General features: G+C 47.6%; 1 protein-coding gene across 4 annotated transcripts in view; it reads left to right on the forward strand.

The window, feature by feature from the left end:
* The first annotated feature begins 18,359 nt into the window (after positions 1–18,359).
* Positions 18,360–19,516, forward strand: part of NAT14 (N-acetyltransferase 14 (putative)) — a 104,034-nt gene continuing 102,877 nt past the window's right edge. The window contains exon 1 of one of the 4 annotated variants that reach the window (XM_086930463.1): positions 18,360–18,458. The gene's annotated coding sequence lies outside the window, so the exon portion shown is untranslated. Of the gene's footprint in view, positions 18,459–18,509; positions 18,575–18,597; positions 18,780–19,516 lie in introns of those variants that run through there. The other 3 variants (XM_086930466.1, XM_086930464.1, XM_086930465.1) reach the window with 3 other exon arrangements.

Here is a 19,516-nt window from a genome sequence, read left to right on the forward strand (position 1 = left end):
TCTCCACCAAGAGTCATCAAAGTCTTATTTCGGCGGAGGGATTCCTGCGTGTTACGCGAGGCTCATGTCTCCCAATTGTCCAACATTGCGCCCCCTCAGCAGCGCGCAGACAGCATGGAAAAGTCTCACCCAACGTAGATTCCAGCACATCTCCCTCCATGCAGCACACTTGCGGAGCGAGGCGTAGTCCAGTGTTCTGATGTGCCCCCAGATTCGATTACTCCAGATGAATTCCGCCACTGACCCCTCATTGGTAGTACTGTCCACCTAGTCCTGTTCGTCGAGGTCATTGCTGTGCTCCGCCTCCTCAGTCCGGGCGCTAGGACTGCTCCTTTGTTCTCTGGCCCCCACCTTCAATGATTTCTGTAGATCTTTAGGGTCCGTGAAGAAGTGAGAGTGCCCCTGCCTGTTAATGCGGAGCTTAGCCGGGTATAACATGGCGTAATCCAACCCAAGGTCCCTAAGCTGTTTTTTGTACGGGGCGAATTGCCTTCTCTCCTCTTGTACCTTCGCAGTGAAGTCCGGGTACAGTGATATTTCCATACCCTCATGATGTAGCTTCCCCTTCTCACGCGCCGCTCTCAGTGCCGCGTCTCTGTCTGTAATTTAGCAGTTTCGCAATTATCGGCCTGGGGTTGGCTCCCGGGCGTGGGCGCGGGCCAAAAGTTCAGTGTGCACGTTCAACTATATACATCGGGGAGAATACGCCTTCCCCCAGGAGGGTGACAAGCAGCTTTTCGACAAATAACTCCATCTTGCCAGTTTGCGTTGTTTCTCCCACTCCTGTAATGCGTATGTTCGTGCGCCTCGAGCGCGCTTCCAAATCCTCTGATTTGTCCTGTATGACCTGGAGCAATCTGCTGAATTGTCTGCGGTGTTTGTCCCTTTCAGATTGTGCTTCCTCGGCCTCCGTTAGCCGCCTCTCCGACATGTCTAACCTTTCCGCATGTTTGTCTATCCTCTCGGACATTCGGTCCATGCGATATGAGAGTGCATCAATTTTGGAGCCGATCGCCGTCATACCTTCCTGCAGGCCTTTTTCCATGGTGGTCAGCATGTCTTTAATCTCCGCACACAGCGCACCCCCCGGTTCGCTAGCTCGCGTTGGCATCGCATCCGCACGTGGCTTCGGCTCCTTCTGACGTCTCTGCTCGAACAATAACTTAGGCTGTGTCCTGTCTCCTTTGCCCATGATGGGGCGCGGGGGTTGGGGAGACCAATCCCCCAAAGTCTCCACAGGTAGTATCGATCCTGGGGCACCTCAATTCGACCGGCACACCTCCCAAAGGTCGCAGAGACCCAGTGCAGTGTAACACTCTACTCACGGGGGCTTCTTCTACAGTTACTGGGCCATGTCGCTGGCAGGCGCCCCCCCACCAGGTCACGCAATCCGACAGCGGCACACGAGGCTAAGGAGGGGGGGGAGGAGGAAAGAACCACTCCCCCCGAGCCCCTCACTGGACACTACAATGTATACTCGCCCACCTGCCCGCAAAGCGACTCTCACGCCACGTGGTCAGTCAGGTCGCCGTCCAATCCCGGGGGGGCCTGTTCTCCACACCGCCTCGGACAGGTAACCGGGGGGGGGGGGGGCACCTGCAGTCTGGACGTACCTCCGGGGCACTTTCAGCCCAAAACCGCTGGTTTGTACACCATCTCGCCCAATCGCTGTCCCCCGGTCTCTGGGGATGGGGCACAGCCCCGCTCCGAGGCACAGGTCCGCTCCCGTCAGGACTTCCAAGGTCGGCCCCCCGGGCCCCGTGCGCCGCTCTCCAGGAGCGCCAGACCACCATCCTCGGCCCGCGCCAATCACCCTCAGAGGGACACAGAGCTGGTGTCAAGGCGCAGCCTCAGCGTGACTTCTCCGCTCCGCCGCGGTCTCCCGAGGATTGGTCCCAGCGCCGGCCGCACACAGAGTGACGCACAGCGGGTCGCGGCTCAGGAGAGGCCGGGGATCGCGGCCCAGTCCGGCGCCAGGAGGAGCCTCTCGCCTCCGTCGGTGTGAGGAGTCTCCGCAATTCGCAATCTTCGGCAGAGTGGCAGCGGAGGCGCCAAGTATGCCTCCCGGTGCCGTGACGATCTGGCAAAGTCAGTTAAGGATCGGTTTCAGGATTTTTCAGGGGTGATGGCGAGGAGCCTCTCGCTTATGCGTCCGCCATTGACGCTGGCAAGCTCCGCCCGCACTGTGGAGACTTCAAACTGTATATAAATGCCGTTTATACCGGAAGGCTAGAGGCTCATGTTGCTTTCACTTGCTATAAGTTCATTGAAGCAGTGTTAATACACATCTGCGTTGGTGTAGAATCGCATCCCAAAGTGTGCTTGAAAGCAACGTGTGGCCCAGATTGAAAGTTATTATGTATACACGAGTGCGCTCTACGGAAATACCACCTGCTATTTACAAAGTGCAGAGGAGTTAAATGGGTAAAATATGGCTGTAAAACAAACCCCACCTTTCAAATAAATGTAGCGCACATTAGACAGTAACCAGACGCAACGGGGTATGAGAAAACATGTTTTTCAAAAGAGTTTCACCCGATGGCGCCCATGTGATCACACGGAATCCACAACACACTACCTCTGAAGTTACAGCGCAGAAGAACAGCGAAAATATAATAGCAAGCGCTTCATTGAAAAGACCTCATTCTTCAAACTTCTGCCATTCTGGATGAATCCTGACCCCGAGTATAGTAATGCCTACACCCCAGTGAGAATTAGGAGAAACATGATATTATGTCTCTAGTCTTAGGTGAAGAGGCACCCCGCAAAAACATTTACCGCCCCTCCCACCAGCCAGGGCTCGGCTCCTCATTTTTGCAGCAACCTCAGATGAGCGAGGTGCCTCCCCCTCATGTGGCAGCTGGAGGCCTCACACCGCGAGCTGCATCTCTCCTGTAACGGCCCAGCCCCCACTCCGGTGCGGCCCCTTAAACCACCGCGCGCTTTGGGACACGTTTAGACGGAATATTTTAAAGGTATTCTGTACATAATAGTTCGCTATGCGCCACATTCAGCCGGAATATTGTAAAGTGTTCTGCACATATGAACTAGCTTTAGCCATAAAGATAACAGTTAGCAACGCAGTGCTCATCAACTTTGTTTAATGCCTCGCACCGCTGTGGGAAAGAGGCGCGTCCCCCACCTATGGCAGCTGGATGCCTCGCCCACCCCGCCACATTTCTTCCAGAAAGGCGCGGCCCCTTAAACTTAAAAAGACATGATTCATATAAATGTAAACGGACACGCACTCCATGGGGGAGCGTGCTCTGCGAACCAGGCGTGGCCTCCACTCCGGCGCGTAAACCTTCATCCTACCAAGACATTATTTAATCATCTATGTTGACCAGAACTCCATAATTGATCGCCGTGAGAATGAGGCGCGGCCCCCACCTATGGCAGCTGAATGACTCGCCTGCCACACTGCAACTCTTCCAGCACAGCGCAGCCTCTTAAACTTCCAAAGTCATTTTTCATTTACATCTACCGACACGAACCCCACAGGGGAGCACCGCTCTGTGAACCAGGCGTGTCCCCCGCATATGACTGCGAGACGCCTTGCACTGCGAGGTGCTCAATACAATTATTGTAAAGTAAACTAATACTAAACTCCCCTATGAGGCGACACACTGCGCCTAGGCCCCCTCAAACCTCCGATCTGAAAGAACGACTCGCACACAAACTCGGTCTAAAGAAAAAACCAAGGTCATTTTGGGATTCGGGGGCGTGTTTGCGTGTTTTTCGTGCTCTCCCCTTCCCATTGGCTGGAAGGTAAAATTCCAGCCAATGGGAAGAGGAGAGGGCGGGAATTAAAAAAAGACACGGAAACGCCCCCGAATCGTTTCACAGGGAAAGCGTGATTGACAGCCAATCTCTTCCAATGGCTAGCCTCCATTTATGGAGCTATCCAATGGAAGACAGAGGCGGAACGAAGCCCCATACTGTAGGATCATAATTTTTCGCCCTGGGCGGAGCACCTGCTTCGCAGGTGCTACGGCCAGGGCGAAACCTAAAAAGTAGACTGGGCTGTTGCTGAAGGGAGGAGGGGAAGGTCACTAGGTGTAAAGGGCAGTACTCGGTGGAGAGCTAACCCTGGGTATCCATTGTGTTGGATATAATGGCCTCACACACCCTTGCGAGTGTCATGCTTCAACATAGGCAATGCTCCTCGTTGGGTAGGCGGTGCAATACCCAACGGGCACACCTCTAGGAGGGGCTCTTTATCGGAGATCTTTTATCCAACTGCCTATGGGTGAAGAGTGGGTAAGGGGCCAGGAAAGAGTAGATGGTGTGGGTGAGGATAAAATGAGGCAAGAGGTACCGGAAAACAATTTTATTCTGGTGGTCCTCTGCCGCAATTAAAAATGAAGATTAGTCTGTCGTCGTTGGAACTTAGGTTTCCAGATACGAGACAGTACTAAGAAGTGAAAGGTGTGATCAACATGTTTCTCGCTTAAAGTACACTGACATACGATTCTTCAGGACCTAGTATAAATAACAAGCATTTGCAATGCAATAGGTCTCACATTTGGAAAGTTTGAGGTATTGGTATTGTAAATGACAAATATTTTATTTATGTGTTGGTATCGAAAATAGCGAAATTACTAGCTTTGTAATTTACAATGCCAATATTTTTAACTTTCGCAAACGTGACACCTATAGCATTCTAATGCAATATGTGTTGTATTTACATGACTTTGAAGTATTAACATTACAAATAACAATGGCTTTTATTTGTTTTAATAATTAATACTTTAAAAAAAAGTTATTGTAATGTATAATGGCAATAGCTTAAACTTTTGTAAATACCTTATGGGAAGATTATGTTCAGTGTATTTTACTGTGATGAAAATCCAAGAACAGAAGTGCAATATGAACATTTTTTGTGACATTTCTAATAAAGCTTGAAACATTGAGATAACATATTAGAACCAGTTGTTGTTGAATGTTTGCAAAGAGTGATGCTGTGGCGTTCAGTGATGCTGAGGCGTTCAGTGGTGCTGAGTGATGCTGAGGCGTTCAGTGGTGCTGAGTGATGCTGTGGCCTTCAGTGGTGCTGAGTGATGCTGTGGCCTTCAGTGGTGCTGAGTAATGCTGTGGCCTTCAGGGGTGCTGAGTGATGCCGTGGCCTTCAGTGTTGCGGAGTAGTGTTGCTGTGGCGTTGAGTGGTGCTGTGGCGTTGAGTGGTTCTGTGGCGTTGAGTAGTGCTGTGGTGTTGAGTGATGCGGTGGCGTTGAGTGATGTGGTGGCGTTGAGTGCTGCTGTGGCATTGAGTGCTGTGGCGTTTAGTGGTGCTGTGGTGTTGAGTGGTGCTGTGGCGTTGAGGGGCGTTGAGTGATGCGGTGGCGTTGAGTGATGCGGTGGCGTTGAGTGATGCGGTGGCGTTGAGTGATGCAGTGGCGTTGAGTGATGCGGTGGCGTTGAGTGGTGCTGTGGCGTTGAGTGGTGCTGTGGTGTTGAGTGGTGCTGTGGCGTTGAGTGGTGCTGCGGCGTTGAGTGGTGCTGTGGCGTTGAGTGGTGCTGTGGCATTGTGGGGTGCTGTGGCATTGAGTGGTGCTGTGGCATTGAGTGGTGCTGTGGCGTTGAGTGGTGCTGCGGCGTTGAGTGGTGCTGCGGCGTTGAGTGGTGCTGCGGCGTTGAGTGGTGCTGTGGCGTTGAGTGGTGCTGTGGCGTTGAGTGGTGCTGTGGCGTTGAGTGGTGCTGTGGCATTGAGTGGTGCTGTGGCATTGAGGGGTGGAGTTGGAATGTGGAGTTGGAATGTGGAGTTGGAATGTGGAGTTGGAATGTGGAGTTGGAATGTGGAGATGGAATGTGGTGTTGGAGGGTTGAGTTGGAATGTGGAGTTGGGGGTGGAGTAGGAGGGTGGAGTTGGAGGGCGGAGTTGGTGGGTGGAGTTTGATTTTGAGGCTGGAGTTGGGGTCCGTAGTTGTAATTTGTGGGTGGATTTGGAGGCTGGAGTTGTAGTTGGAGGGTGGATTTGGATGTTGGAGTTGGAGGGTGTGTTTGGAGGGTGGAGTTGGAGGGTTGAGTTGTAGGGTGGAGTTGTACGGTGGAGTTGAGTATTGTGAGGGTGAGGGTGAGTGAGGGCGTGTGAGGATGAGGGTAAGGTGTGTGAGGTTCAGGGGGTGTGATGGTGACTGAGGGTGAGTGAGGGTGTGAGTGTTGTGAGGGGGTAAGGGTGTGAGAGGATGTGGGTGTGAGGGTGTGATGGTGAGTGATGGTGGGTGAGGTGTGAGGGTGAGTGAGGGTGTGTGAGGGTGATCGGGTGAGTGAGGTTGTGTGAGGGTGAGTGGGTGTGTGAGGGGGTGTGAGTTTGTGATGGTGTGTGATGGTGAGTGAGGGCGAGGGTGTTAGGGTGGGTGTGGGTTGTTAGGGTGAGGGGGATGAGGGTGTGAGGATGAGTGGGTAGGGTGAGGGGGTGTGAGGGTGTGAAGGTGAGTGAGGGTGTTTGAGGGTGGGTGAGGGTGTGTGATGTGTGATGTTGAGGAGGTGTGAGGGTGAGTGAGGGTTGTTAGGGTGTGAGGGTGAGTGTAGGTGTGTGAGGGGTTGTGAGGGTGAGTGATGGTGTGTGAGTGTGAAGGTGTGTGAGGGGGTGATGGTGAGTGATGGTGTGTGAGGGTGAGTGGATGAGGATGTGTGAGGGTGGGTGAGGGTGTGTGAGGGGTGAGGGTGTTTGAGTGGGTGTGAGTAAGTCTGTTGTGATGATGTGTAAGGGTGAGTGAGGGTGAGGGTTGTGATGGTGAGGGTGTGACAGTGTGTGAAGGTGTGGGTGAGGTGTTGAGGGGGTGTGAGGGTGAGTGATGGTGTGTGAGGGTGAAGGGGTGTGAGGGGATGATGATGAGTGATAGTGTGTGAGGGTGAGTCGGTGAGGGTGAGTGAGGGTGGGTGAGGGTGTGTGAAGGGGTGAGGGTGAGTGAGTGGGTGTGAGTGTAAGTGTGTTGTAAGTGTGTGTTGTGAGCTGGTGTGTGTTTGTATGTCTGTGCGTTCTGAGTACCGATATTGGCCTAGTATTAGAATTAGTCCATGTTCTCTCTTTTTGACTGTTTCCCTGTGTGTGAAAATGGCAAGCGGTACCCTGGGCCATAATGCTACCAAAGTTTTTAGGTTAGTGTTCTAGTTTTTTCCCCTTATTTAGCTTGCATTTTGATTGACGTCTATTCCGTACAATCAAATTGCAACGTTGTCTTACGTAGTGTTGCAATTGCGCCACGTCAATTGGGAAATTTCCAGATCTTCGCGAGCCGGCGTTTGTGGAAGGCGTGTCGTGCTTCCTGTGTAGTAGCTGCGTCGTTTGACAGGTAAGTTTTTCAATTTTATCTTATTTTTAGTTTACCTAGAGTTTCTCTAGTATAGATATTTTGTACGTTTTTTAATGTTTAGTAATGTTTTTGAAAGTTATTTTTTGCGATCGTACTTGGCTGGTGTATGTATATATTGTTTTGCCGTGGAATGTTTATAAATTTCTATATTTAATGTATTTGTGCTTAATTTTATTTAATATATGGCTATGTTTTTTTTTTTAAGGTACTCTTCCCACATGTTGCTATATTAGTTTTGTTGACAATGTGTTATTGTAACGGTACTCTTTTGTATTAAACCTTGTGCTTTAGTGTTACTTAAATCTTATTTCTGCTGTTCTTGTTTTTGTTTTTCATGCGTCTAATTTGTGATTTTCTACCATATTTAAATATTAATAATTATAGTAATGGAACCTAGAACCTATATTTTCTGTATAGTTTAAAACCTACAGGTTTTGATGCGTATGAGCTGCAATCCCTTCCTTATGTTGTTATAAATAAATAAAAATTCAAAAGCAATACTTATGGAGTTTAAGCTTATAGGTGAATCGGTGTTCTTTAGATGGCTTTGTCCCCCTTTAAATTGTTCTATTACTCGCTGTGTATTTTGTTTTTTTCCTATTTTGTTTGCAGTTATTGTTTTCTTCTTTTAAAATATTGACAACTCCTGCATCTTAATGTATTAATTGCTGCACTGTTCTTGTGATGCATCAATTTTGCATTTTTTAATACATACAAGGCTTGAAATGTTATGTTCAGTCATTGAAATACATGTCGCCTAACGCTATTTACGTGTGGATTTGGAGGGTGGAGTTTGAGGATGGATTTGAAGGGTATAGTTGTAGTGGTGTTTTTTAATTAAGATAGGGCGTAGTTGTTTTCGTATTTGAGGTACTCTTTCCTTATGTTGCTAAAAAATTTTACTTGACGATGTTTTATTTTGATGGTACTGTTTTGTATTAGTCACTGTGTTTTTGTGTTCCTTAACTCTTTTTGCTCCTGTGTTTGCTAGTTGTTTTATACGTATACTTTCAGATTTTATTTCATCATTAAATATTAATACTTATTGTAATGGTACGTAGAACCTAATTATTCCCGTAAAGTTGTAAACCTACATGTTTAAATGCGTATGAGCTGAAATCCCTTAATTGTCTGGTTTGAAAAATTATGTTTTTCAAAAGCGAGACTTATGTAGTAGAAGCTTATATGTGTTAAAAAATGTATTTATTAAACGAAAAGAAACATGAGGTTCTCCATACCATTAGAATGGTTATTAAGTAGTATGTATGATATGGAATTACAAAGTATACGTATGAAACAACCTTTATTACATTTTTAATTTTTGGCTTAGTGTTTGAGCTAAATACACATTTGTAGTTTTTGAATAATTCCAATTAGGCTGTGAAGTCTCGTGCTCTTGTGATTACGCACCTGTTTAGACTTTCTTAATTTTGTCTGCAGGGAAGGGGGTCTGTGAGGTGTGGCGAAGTGGTGTGACCTGTGTGTGCGTTAGCGGGTAGCAGTGGAGGAGGGACGAGAGGCTGTGGAGCAGGGGCAGATTGTGTGTTGAGCTGCATTGAACCAATGGCGTTTTCCCACTATGTTGTACATGTGCGCTGTAAAGCCGATTACTTGTCCCCAGTTTGACCTTCTTTTTGCCAGACCCCAATCTGCAGCTAGCTTCTTCTGATGCTGTGGGTGGAGAGCAGACCTCAATAGAGCAGCCAGACACACTCTCCAAGCAACCTTTCAGTAAATTACAAACACAGGCAGCTGACAACGCCAATAGTCGTGACTTGTTGTTATGATGTACTTATTATTGTATCATATATCTGGATGCAATGACAGAAACTGCAAAATACAAGTCAGGCCGCACACTATGCTGAGCACAGATTGTAGCTCATGCGTTTTTTAGCCACACCCCTAATTACATTGGCCACGCCCTTTGAGAGACCCCCAGTTTTTTTCATCCCACTTAAAGCCCTGGCCACATGACTAGTAATTGAGTTTTGTTAATGAATGCAGCCACTGAGCTACTCTGACAGAGAGAAGAATACCAGAGTACTTTAGATTTACTGCAAGTCATTTCACGCTAGTCTGGGGCATTATAATGGGTCAAAAGTCCTCTTTGACTCAGGGGACGTTTCACATCCGAACAAACAAAGAGATGTCTGAAGCATTTCATGAGTGATGTGGAGCTTCTTGAGAGAACACTTAAGTAGATCGCCTGTATGCTGAAGTCACTCGAGCATGCGCAGACTGCTGTAGGCATCTCCAGGGTGCACCAGCGAAAGTTTTTGAGTGTTTATTGCTAAAGCACTCTGAAAAGATGTGCTTTACTGTGAATATTAGGGAAGAAGGGCCAAATTTAGTATAAGTACAAACACGTTAATGGTGTTAAATTTGACATAGCACTGTTGGACATTGTGATACGTGATTTAGGGTTTAAAGCCACAACAGAAACTCCAAAACATTACTTTAGCCCATTGATTCTAAAACAAAAAAACAACAAGTGTTGCGTGGAGTGATGCAAGTGTGGTGCGTTTTTTTGCTGCGTTGCGCTGAGTGCTGTATGTGTTGGGATGAGTGTTGCAGGTGTTGGGATGAATGCTGCTGTATTTGTGCTTAGTGATGCATGTGTTGAGCTTAGTGATGCTGTGGTGTTGTAGAGTTGTGTTGTAGCGGAGGCTCCCTGATGTATAGTGTTTCTGTAGTGGTGTTTAGTGGTGTTGTGGTGTTTGTTAATGAAGCTTTGCTGGTGGCGTATGAGTGTATTGTAGTGTTGCTATTGTTAGTGTGTTTGTCTTTTTGCTGATGCGATGTTGTGTTAGTGTTTTTTAGTAGTGTGTTATAAATGTATAGTGTATGTTAATATGTGTGTTTATTTGTGTGTGTGTTGTATTATTTTGTGTGTGGCGTGTGTGCTAATGTTGTGTAATATATTTTTTTTATTTCGTTATTAAAAAAAATGGCAGATGCAATGCGTCCCCTTGACGCTACTTACATTTAGTAAGTTAGCGGTCTAGTTATTTATCTTCCGCTGGTACTTTTATGCCCACGTTTAGATTGACATTTGGTTTATCCAATCGTAGCGCTACGTTTTTGACGTAGCGTTGCGATTGGCGTGCGTCATCGGGGAATTTCCCAGTTGATCGAGAATCATGGTGCGCGGAAGGCGTGTTCGTGTTCCTGTGCTGTTGCTGCGTCGTTTGACAAGTAAGAGTTTATTTCTATGTGTATTTTTAGGTTAATCGAATGTACTGTTGCTATTGTGTACAAAGGAAGTAATATTTATTAAATTCTTTTTTTAATTCTTAGTTTTTTGTTCGCAACTGTATATTTCCGTACACATTTTGTATTTTCCCTTCGATTCAGTATGTACTTTGAATTTATTTATATTTGATTTGGATGTGCTCTTTTGTAATGAATTTTATAATGAGTTTATTACATTATTGTAATTGTTGGCATTGTATTTGATCCATATTGTGACATGTATTTATTGCGCTTATGTAATTATTGTTATCTTGTGCCTCATTTTATCCTCCCCATCTACTCTTTCCTGGCCCCTTACCCACACTTCACCCATAGGCAGTTGGATAAAAGATCTCTGATAAAGAGCCCCTCCTAGAGGTGTGCCCGTTGGGTATTGCACCGCCTACCCAACGAGGAGCATTGCCTATGATGAAGGATGACACTCGCAAGGGTGTGTGAGGCCATTATATCCTACACAATGGATACCTAGGGTTAGCTCTCCACCGAGTACTGCCCTTTACACCTAGTGACCTTCCCCTCCTCCCTTTAGGAACAGCCCAGGCTACTTTTTGTTGTCTGTAACTCTAGGATCAGCCCTGAATTTGTGGATCGTCTCGAAAATTCTGTTTCCAAGGGACAGCAAGACCTGCACCCTTTGCATTCCAGTATTACTAATGGTATGCAAACAAGCAACAGGAAAAGTCAACGTGCAAGTAGGAGACCTACACATCTCCAAGATTTTGTGTACAGCTATTATTAAATAGAATCTATATTAGGATAGCTTGTAGTGCGCATAGCTGCCCCAGCAACGGGGCGTCCTGGCGCTGAGCAACAATAACACCTACACCGCAAGAATCCCACATAAGGAAAGACAGGGGGACAGGAAAGACAGGAAGATAAAAGATGGAGGCTTAATGTGGGAAAAAAAGCGTCTTTATCGCTTTTCGGAAGCTCAAGTAATTATCCATGCTTCAGATGTGAGACGGAAGATCATTCCAGAGCCTGTAAGCCAGAACGCGAAACGAGCGTCCGCCAGCACGAGCCCTCTTCACACGTGGTATAAAAAACAAGTGTTTGCCAGCAGAGCGCAGATGACGCAGGGGAGTGTAGAACGAAAGCAGACCAGATATTATACCAGAGGTGGGAGATTTCAAGATATTAAATGCGAATCAAAGAGATCTAAACTCCACCCGTCTCTCCACTGGCAGCCAAGGTAGCCGCCGAATGGTACTAGAGGTGGAGCAGCGGTTGGGCATGGCAAGAAGCGTTCTGGCTGTGACATTCTGGACCCTCTGAAGTCTTGATCTTATTGACCCCAAGGTAAAGCACTCTGGCATAGTCCAGTCTGGATAAAACAGATGCTTGCACAATGGTCTGCCGGATGGAAGGATCAAAGAAACCCAGCATGAGTCTAAGGCAGCATAGAATGCCAAGACATGTCGCCGCCACCCTCTTAGTTTGAGTTTGAAAGCTCAGTGCTGAGTTAACCCAAACACCCAGGTTTTTCACCACCTTTTTTGGGATGGAGGGTCCCAGGGAGGAGGGCCACCAATGCCTGCTCCACAGCTCATGATCCTTACCGACCAGCAAGACCTCGGTCTTGCTGGCGTTGAGCTGTAGGCAATTGGCAGTCAGCCACTCTGCTACATCCGCCAAGCCACTGCTCATGATCCTTACCGACCAGCAAGACCTCGGTCTTGCTGGCGTTGAGCTGTAGGCAATTGGCAGTCAGCCACTCTGCTACATCCACCAAGCCACTTTGAAACTTGGCCGCATCATTTTGATCATCATTGGAGAGGGCGACTACAAGCTGAGTGTCATCAGCATATGACACAATTGTCAGCCCTCTCCTTTTGGCTAGTAAAGCCAGCCGCTGAACATACAAGTTAAAAAGTGAAGGATTTAGCGCAGAGCCCTGAGGTACCCCCTGTTTGATGGGATACATCCTACATGAAAAAGGGGGAGCTGAGACTTGGAAAAACCTATCTGAGAGAAAAGAGGAGAGTCAGGTCAGGCGGCGCCCACGATGCCGGCCTCCTTCAGCCTTTGGCCGGGCGATCCCAGGGAAGACCAGTTCTCTAAAGACTTCTCGGCCACCCTTCAGTGTCTTAATTTTGTTCCTCACGTTCATTCCCCCACTTATGTCCAGGGCCACACATTGGACCAAATCTGGTCGGCTAGCAGCACCATACCCTCCCCCACTGTTCTCCCCTGCATGTGGTCCGAAAACTTCCTGATCTCCTTTTCCATCGAGCTTGAACCTCCAGAGAGACCCCCCCCATGCCTAAGAACATATCGGCCCGCAATTGGAATCGAGTGGATCTTGGCTCCCTTGGGTTCTCTCTCGTTCTCTCTCCTCCCGATCTCTCGAACCTCTGCCTTGATTCTCAAGTAGGTGCCTTGAATCATTGGTTATTTTCCTCCTGTGACTTGGTTGCCCCCCTAAAGAAAGTTAAGGCTTGCCGTCCCCATGATGCCCAAAAATGGTTCACGGACGAACTCAAAACTCTTAAACTGGCCCTTTGGCGCTCTGAACGTCACTGGAGACGCACTTATTGCCCCCTTCTACGTGCTAAATACAAGTCGCTATTAGTCAACTACAAGAAGGCCATCCTTTTTGCTAAAACGACCTACTTTTCGGAGATAATTACTTCCTCAGCCATCAAGCCTAAGGAGATCTTCTCCACAATTCGCAATTTAGTGGCTTCTGACAGGGCCAACCTAACCTCATCCCTTCCCGAATTCTTTGCATTTCCTTAAACAATTTTTTCTTAGAGAAAATTGAAAAAATCAAATCCAACATCCCTCCTTCCCCTATGCCACTCCCTTCCCTCGCTCTTCCCACACCCTCCGCCTTTCTTCATCAATTTCCTCATATCTCTCAGGATTCTTTTCTCGAACTCCTTCAGAAAGTCAAGTCGGGCTCTCCGACTGACTGTGTTCCAGCTCGTATCCTGAGAGAGCTTCTTACCCACTGCCCCGCACCCCCGCTCTCCCTTCTTAACGCTTCTATCTCATCTGGTCTAGTACCAAAATCCTTTAAATCTGCTATAGTCTTCCCTATTTTAAAAAAACCCGGCCTAGACCCCTCTCTGCCTTCCAACTTCAGGCCCATCTCGCTCCTTCCGTACCTCGGGAAGATCCTAGTGAGCCATATCACTACTTGTCTCTCCACCTTCATTGAGGTAAACCATCTCCTGGCCTCACACCAAGCGGGGTTCCGCCCAGTCCACTCCACTGAATCAGTGGTCTTGTCCGTTTTAGATGAACTTAAGAGCAAGGCTGACTCCAATCTACCCCAAGCCCTGGTACTCCTCGATTTGTCCGCTGCGTTTGACACGGTCGACCATTCCATCCTACTTGACCGTGTCCGCGCAGCGGGCATTCGAGGCACTGCGCTTTCCTGGCTCTCCTCTTTCCTCACCGAACGGACTCAGGCGGTCCAGCTTTCTGGTTTTTCTGCCCCCTCCCGCCTGGTTTCTTGTGGCGTCCCTCAAGGCTCTTCCCTGTCCCCTCGCCTATTTAATCTTTACATTCACCCTCTCATCCTTTCTCTCCTTGAAATGGGGGTCTCCGTATATAACTATGCGGATGACCTCCAGCTGGTATTCGATCTTTCTTCCCCCTCTGACTCCCTACCCAAATTTCATTCCAACCTAGCCTTCATCTCGGGGTGGATGAACTCCAATCAACTCAAACTTAATCTGGACAAAACGGAGTTGGTCCTGACTGGCCATACTATCTCTCCTTGGTCTGCTGCTTTTTGGCCCTCCACCTTTGGCCCCTCGCCCACGCTGGTGGCCTCTGCTAAGACCTTGGGTATTAAAGTCAGTCGGGACCTCTCCATGCATGCCCAGATCAGTTCAGTTGTATCCTCTTGCTTCCTCTCCCTTCGGATCATCCGGAAAGTGTCCCGTTTTTTTTCTTCCGATGCCCTCAAACGTATTATTTCGACTCTGATTTTGTCCCGTCTCGACTACGGGAACAGCCTTTTCGTAGGCATTCCTGCCTACGAACTTCGCCGTCTTCAGGCTATTCAAAACCAGGCCGCCCGTCTCATTTTTCACCTCCCCAAGTCCCTCAACATCACTCCTGTGCTGAAATCCCTCCATTGGCTTCCCATTCGCCAGAGAGCACTTTTTAAAATTGGCTGTCTGGCTTTCATGGCCCGTGCTCGCACTGCCTCGGTCTTTATCAATTCTCTTATCAGCCCTTACATCCCCAGCCGCTCCCTTCGTTCTTCTAACCTAGCCCTCCTCAGTGTTCCGCGCTTCAGCAAATCCAAGACTGGAGGCACTCGCTTCTCCGTACTAGCCCCCTGCTTCTGGAACAGTCTCCCGCTGACCATTAGATCAATTCCAATCTACCTCCAGTTTCGTAAGGCTCTTAAAACCTTCCTATTTTCTCAAGCGTTTTCCTGCTGACTTCCTCAGTAGAGATCCATCCTTTTCATCTGTCTACTTCAGCGCCAGGAAGCCGCTAGGTCGCAGTGCGCTTTATCAAGAACTTTCAATTTCAATTTGAATCAAGATCTGATGCGAGACCGTATCGAAAGCGGCACTGAGATCCAATAGGATCAGTGCCGAGGTCGCATCTCGTCCAAAGCAGCTCTCAGATGTTCAGATACGGCTAAGAGGGCTGATTCAGTGCTGAGGTCGTGACAGAAGCCGCACTGAGAGGAGTCCAAGATTTGATTTTCCTCCAGGTAGTTATAAAGAATCGAATTGATGTGTCTCAGTAATTTTTGGGATCCAAGGCAAAAAGGAGATAGGGCGGAAGTTCTCAGATTTAGTCGGGTCTAGCGTGGGCTTCTTTAGAAGCGGCATGACAACGGCCTGCTTCCATGACCTTGGGACAATGGCCCTGGCCAGAGACTGGTTGATGACCTGGCCCAGCAGTATCAGTAAAACCGATAATATTCTCCTCAGATGTTCCGGCTTCATAGGGTCAGTAGGGGAGCCGGATTTAACCTTCCTGCAAAGTGTAGTAAGTACTTCTTCAGTAATGGGTGGGAAGGTGACTACTAAGTGGGCAGAGGGAGATAAAGTCCTCAGATTCACCACCCAGAACCGTCGAAGGGAAGGTTTTATAGATGTTTTCCACCTTATTTATGAAGAAAGTGGCTAGGTCCTCGCAGTGCTCACTAGACTGGACTATAGGCGCCTTGGGTGCCCCCGCGTTTTTCAGGGTAGTAATGATGGAAAAGACTTTCTTGGTGGGGTTCTGACTGTTTCTAATCTCCTCCGAGAAGTAGGAAACCCTTGATTCTGGACAGCCCTCAGGTATTTTTTTATGGCGAATTGGTAGTTGCCTTTCAAGGTGATAGCAAAGTCTCGCCTCCACTTCTGTTCCAGCCGTTTACATTCTTTGCGCATGGAAGAAAGGATGCCATTGTACCAAGGATTAGACTTGGTACTTCGCCCCTTCGACAATTTGGCCGGGACCATAGCATCCAACAGAAGTTTTAGCCATCACTGGCAAGGTCAGGCTCGTCTGGCCAACAAGGCATACTTGATGAAAGGCAGGTGCAGAGCTGATCAAAGTTTAATTTATGCCAGGGACGGCGAAGGGTGCAGTACTAATGGGGCATGCAAGATGACATCACCCCAAGGAGCTCCATAGAAATCAAATAGTGATCTGTCCAGTCTAATGGAGTGGGGGTTAAGACAGAAAGACCCGGGAGGTTAGAGAAAACAGAGTCTAGCAAGTTGCCCGCAGAGTGAGTAGGACCAGTGACCAATTGAAGCAGTTGGCAGGCTGCAAGGTCCGCAGCGAAGTCAGACGCTTCAGAGTCGTGTGGGTTGTCAAGGTGAAGATTTAAGTCCTCAATGACCAAAGAGTTGGCATACCTCACAACCAGAGTACCTACTAGATCTGCCAGCGCAGTCCTCCCCTCCTTGGAGGGGCCTGGAGGGCGATAGACTATTAGCCCCGACAAGGTCAAATTAGGGTTGAGAAAGATCCCAAAACGGCCGCATTCACAGCCCGCCACATCTTCCTTAACCAGTGAGCAAGTGAGATGAGATTTACAGACAACTGCCACCCCACCTCCCCCCCTTGACTCTCGATTGAGGGTGCAAATGCTGTAGCCTGTGGGAAGCGCCAGACCCTGTTCAGCCAGCGTGTCAGCTAACAACCAGGTTTCTGTCAGAAAAAGGACGTCCGGAGACTCGTCTTGAAGTAGGTCAAACGCATCTAGGTAGTGTGTGACCAAAGTCCGGAGTTAAGGCTAAGCATTTTAATGTTCTGTCCTGAAACCTGCACTTGTATGGGCGGGCATTCCAAGATAGCTTCAGAATTATAACCGCAAACCCTGTAGCAGAACGGGCCAATAGGAGTGTTAGGTAAGAGACTGCAGGCCGTGCCCACTAAAGATCTAATCGCCAGGAGGTTGTCACAAGAGTAAAAGTAGGGATTTTCTTCAAAACTGGCAGAGTGGCTGGCGTCGTCCTGGCGCAGATGGGCTAGCCTTTGGCGCGCCCGCTACGCGGCCATTCCAGCATGGCCTTAAGTAAGGCAATAATCAGAGACTAGAACGTGCACCGCCAGAAGTAGGTGCGCGAGAAGGAAGCCTCACAATGAATCTAAAGAGGTCCTTCCCTCCGCACAAACGGTACAGACCGTGACGGACCGGGGAAACCTCCCAGCAGGAATACACGTATCAGCTCCCAAAGCGGTAAGAACACACTTAGTTTAAAAGACAATTCGTCATGAACACAGGGTAGAACATAAAATAAAAGATTAAAATACTATGGCTGCGAGCAAACAAGCAAATGACACCTGTGCAGTGTGAGATAAGCAGCAGTAGTGTAGAGCCACTGCGCAGCAGTTCCAACGTGGCCTTAAGTAGGGAATATAATGTTCTATATTGTTCTTCATGCTTTGTAGAGATGATGTGTATTAAATGTGTTCTCTTGGTAGTTGAGTGTGCGTCTTCAATTGTGGGAGTAATCTGCGAGGTGTGTGGTAGGCTATAGGGGTTTTGTGGTAGTCTTGCTAAACTGCCACTGTGCTGGAAGGTTTACCTAATGAAATCTCCAGGGAGGAATGTTGTTAATAAAAATGACAAGGCGGTTGGTTTCCAGGAGCGGATGACTGACAGATGGGGTTTATTGTACAGGTATAAAGGAAGAGCTTATATCCAGCCTGCGGAAGATTGATCATTTCTATACAGGGCCAAGAAAAAGGCCAGCCTATCATTTTTTTTGCATGCGGCCATGCACTCGGGACAAGGCTACAAACCCGTTCACCATGCAGGAGACATTCTTGTCCCTAAAATGACTTGCCTAATTTATTTCCTAAAATAAAATGCATCGGCCATACAAGAAATAGAGTAGAACAGGGTTATGTAATTCTTGCCTTAATTGCAATTATTCAGTATCTGTAAATGATAAATTCCACATGTGCATTGAATAATTGTCATTCGTACCCTGCCACCAGGCACCAGTCAAGCCCCGGTTTCGTCTGTTCGCATTGCTGCCTCCTGGTCCCCCTCCCCTTCCTGTTCTCCCTTCCAACCAGAAAGGCAGGCGACAGTAGCCTAGCTTGGTATGCTCAGCCCGAGACAAACTAATATTGCCCGGTCCGCCACTAACTCCTCAGACGCGCCTCCAGCTATATCCAACCTGCCCCAAATTGGAAGGTAACCGCCGGCGCCGCTGTAGACGGATGGCTCAGATAAAAACACACACGGTCTGGTCAGCCAATCGGCACTTCGAAAGTCTGTGTAACTCACTATGATTGGATCTCATAATATTTTTAGTCGTGGGGTTCGTTGTTGTGCAACCCGGAAGTGTTAACATTTACGGTCAAATCACATCCGTTAAGATATCAACAACGGACTACGGGCATTAGGTTGAATTTCTGAGTATTTCGTGTAAGTGGCTGACAGGTGGTCACCTGATTAAGGAGGTGAGTTAACCATATTGGGGTTAATCTGTAGATCTGTAAAATAGAAAACACAAAGTTCAGCACGTGTATGATATTGCTATGTTTCCACATGGAACGTGCCAGGCTTATTATGTCTTGTGAGTGGTTTGTAATTACCATCCGTGCATGCCAGTACCATCCTGTTTTGGGATGTTCTTCATAAACTACCATGTCTTTATTTTCAAATTGTGCGTGATATGCCCATAATATAGTCATTTGCACATCGACCATGTAAGGGAGGGTCACTGGAATTATGCCTTTGCGGAGGATCAAATTATGTGGCACGGTGGACTAAGTTATGCGGTAAGAAAAGCAAATTATGCAGCACATTTTGTGATCGTAGTACTTCCTAAAATTGTCATTTCTGCGCAGGTTAACTCAGTTTGATTAGATGTTTCTCCTCATTGACTCCAGATTTACACCCAAATACAGCAACGTGGCTTTTACCGCGTGGCAACATGTTTTGTTGCCGTTTCGTACCTTTTGATACGTTTGAGCTAAAAACGTTTTTTTTTTTTTGGCGGAGGGTGTTGGGGGGAGTTGGAGAGGGGCCAAAATATGCAGATTATGCAGCAGATGATGAATTGTGTGGCCAATACGGCAAAGCCATATTTATGCAAGAGACACAGCGTCTGCATAATTCCAGTGGTCCTGATGTAAGGCCATCGTGAGCATATAATGCCTGAAATGTCTTGTTAGAAATGACATGCCACTAATACCATCATGGTATCGTGACTATATTTCCATTTTTTTAACGGTACACCACCATTCATCATATGCCTGTCTGCATTTCACCCGGGTTCTTGACGTACCCTGTACATGGTAAGCATAAAACTACCATGTCATCCGTAGTATAGCATGCCAATAATTCCACCAAGATTATAGTTCGATAGAACCGCTTTCCTGTCTATTAATCATTCTTGTGTTTGTCTAGAATCACATTCTGTGCATGACATAGTTACAGTACTACCATGTGACTGGCTAATCTTTTGTATAGTATACCTACAGTAGAAAATGCCTATAATGCCAACCTGTACTTT

Source organism: Lissotriton vulgaris, chromosome 7, assembly GCF_964263255.1.
Source record: "Lissotriton vulgaris chromosome 7, aLisVul1.2, whole genome shotgun sequence".
NCBI classification, from domain to species: Eukaryota; Metazoa; Chordata; class Amphibia; order Caudata; family Salamandridae; genus Lissotriton; species Lissotriton vulgaris.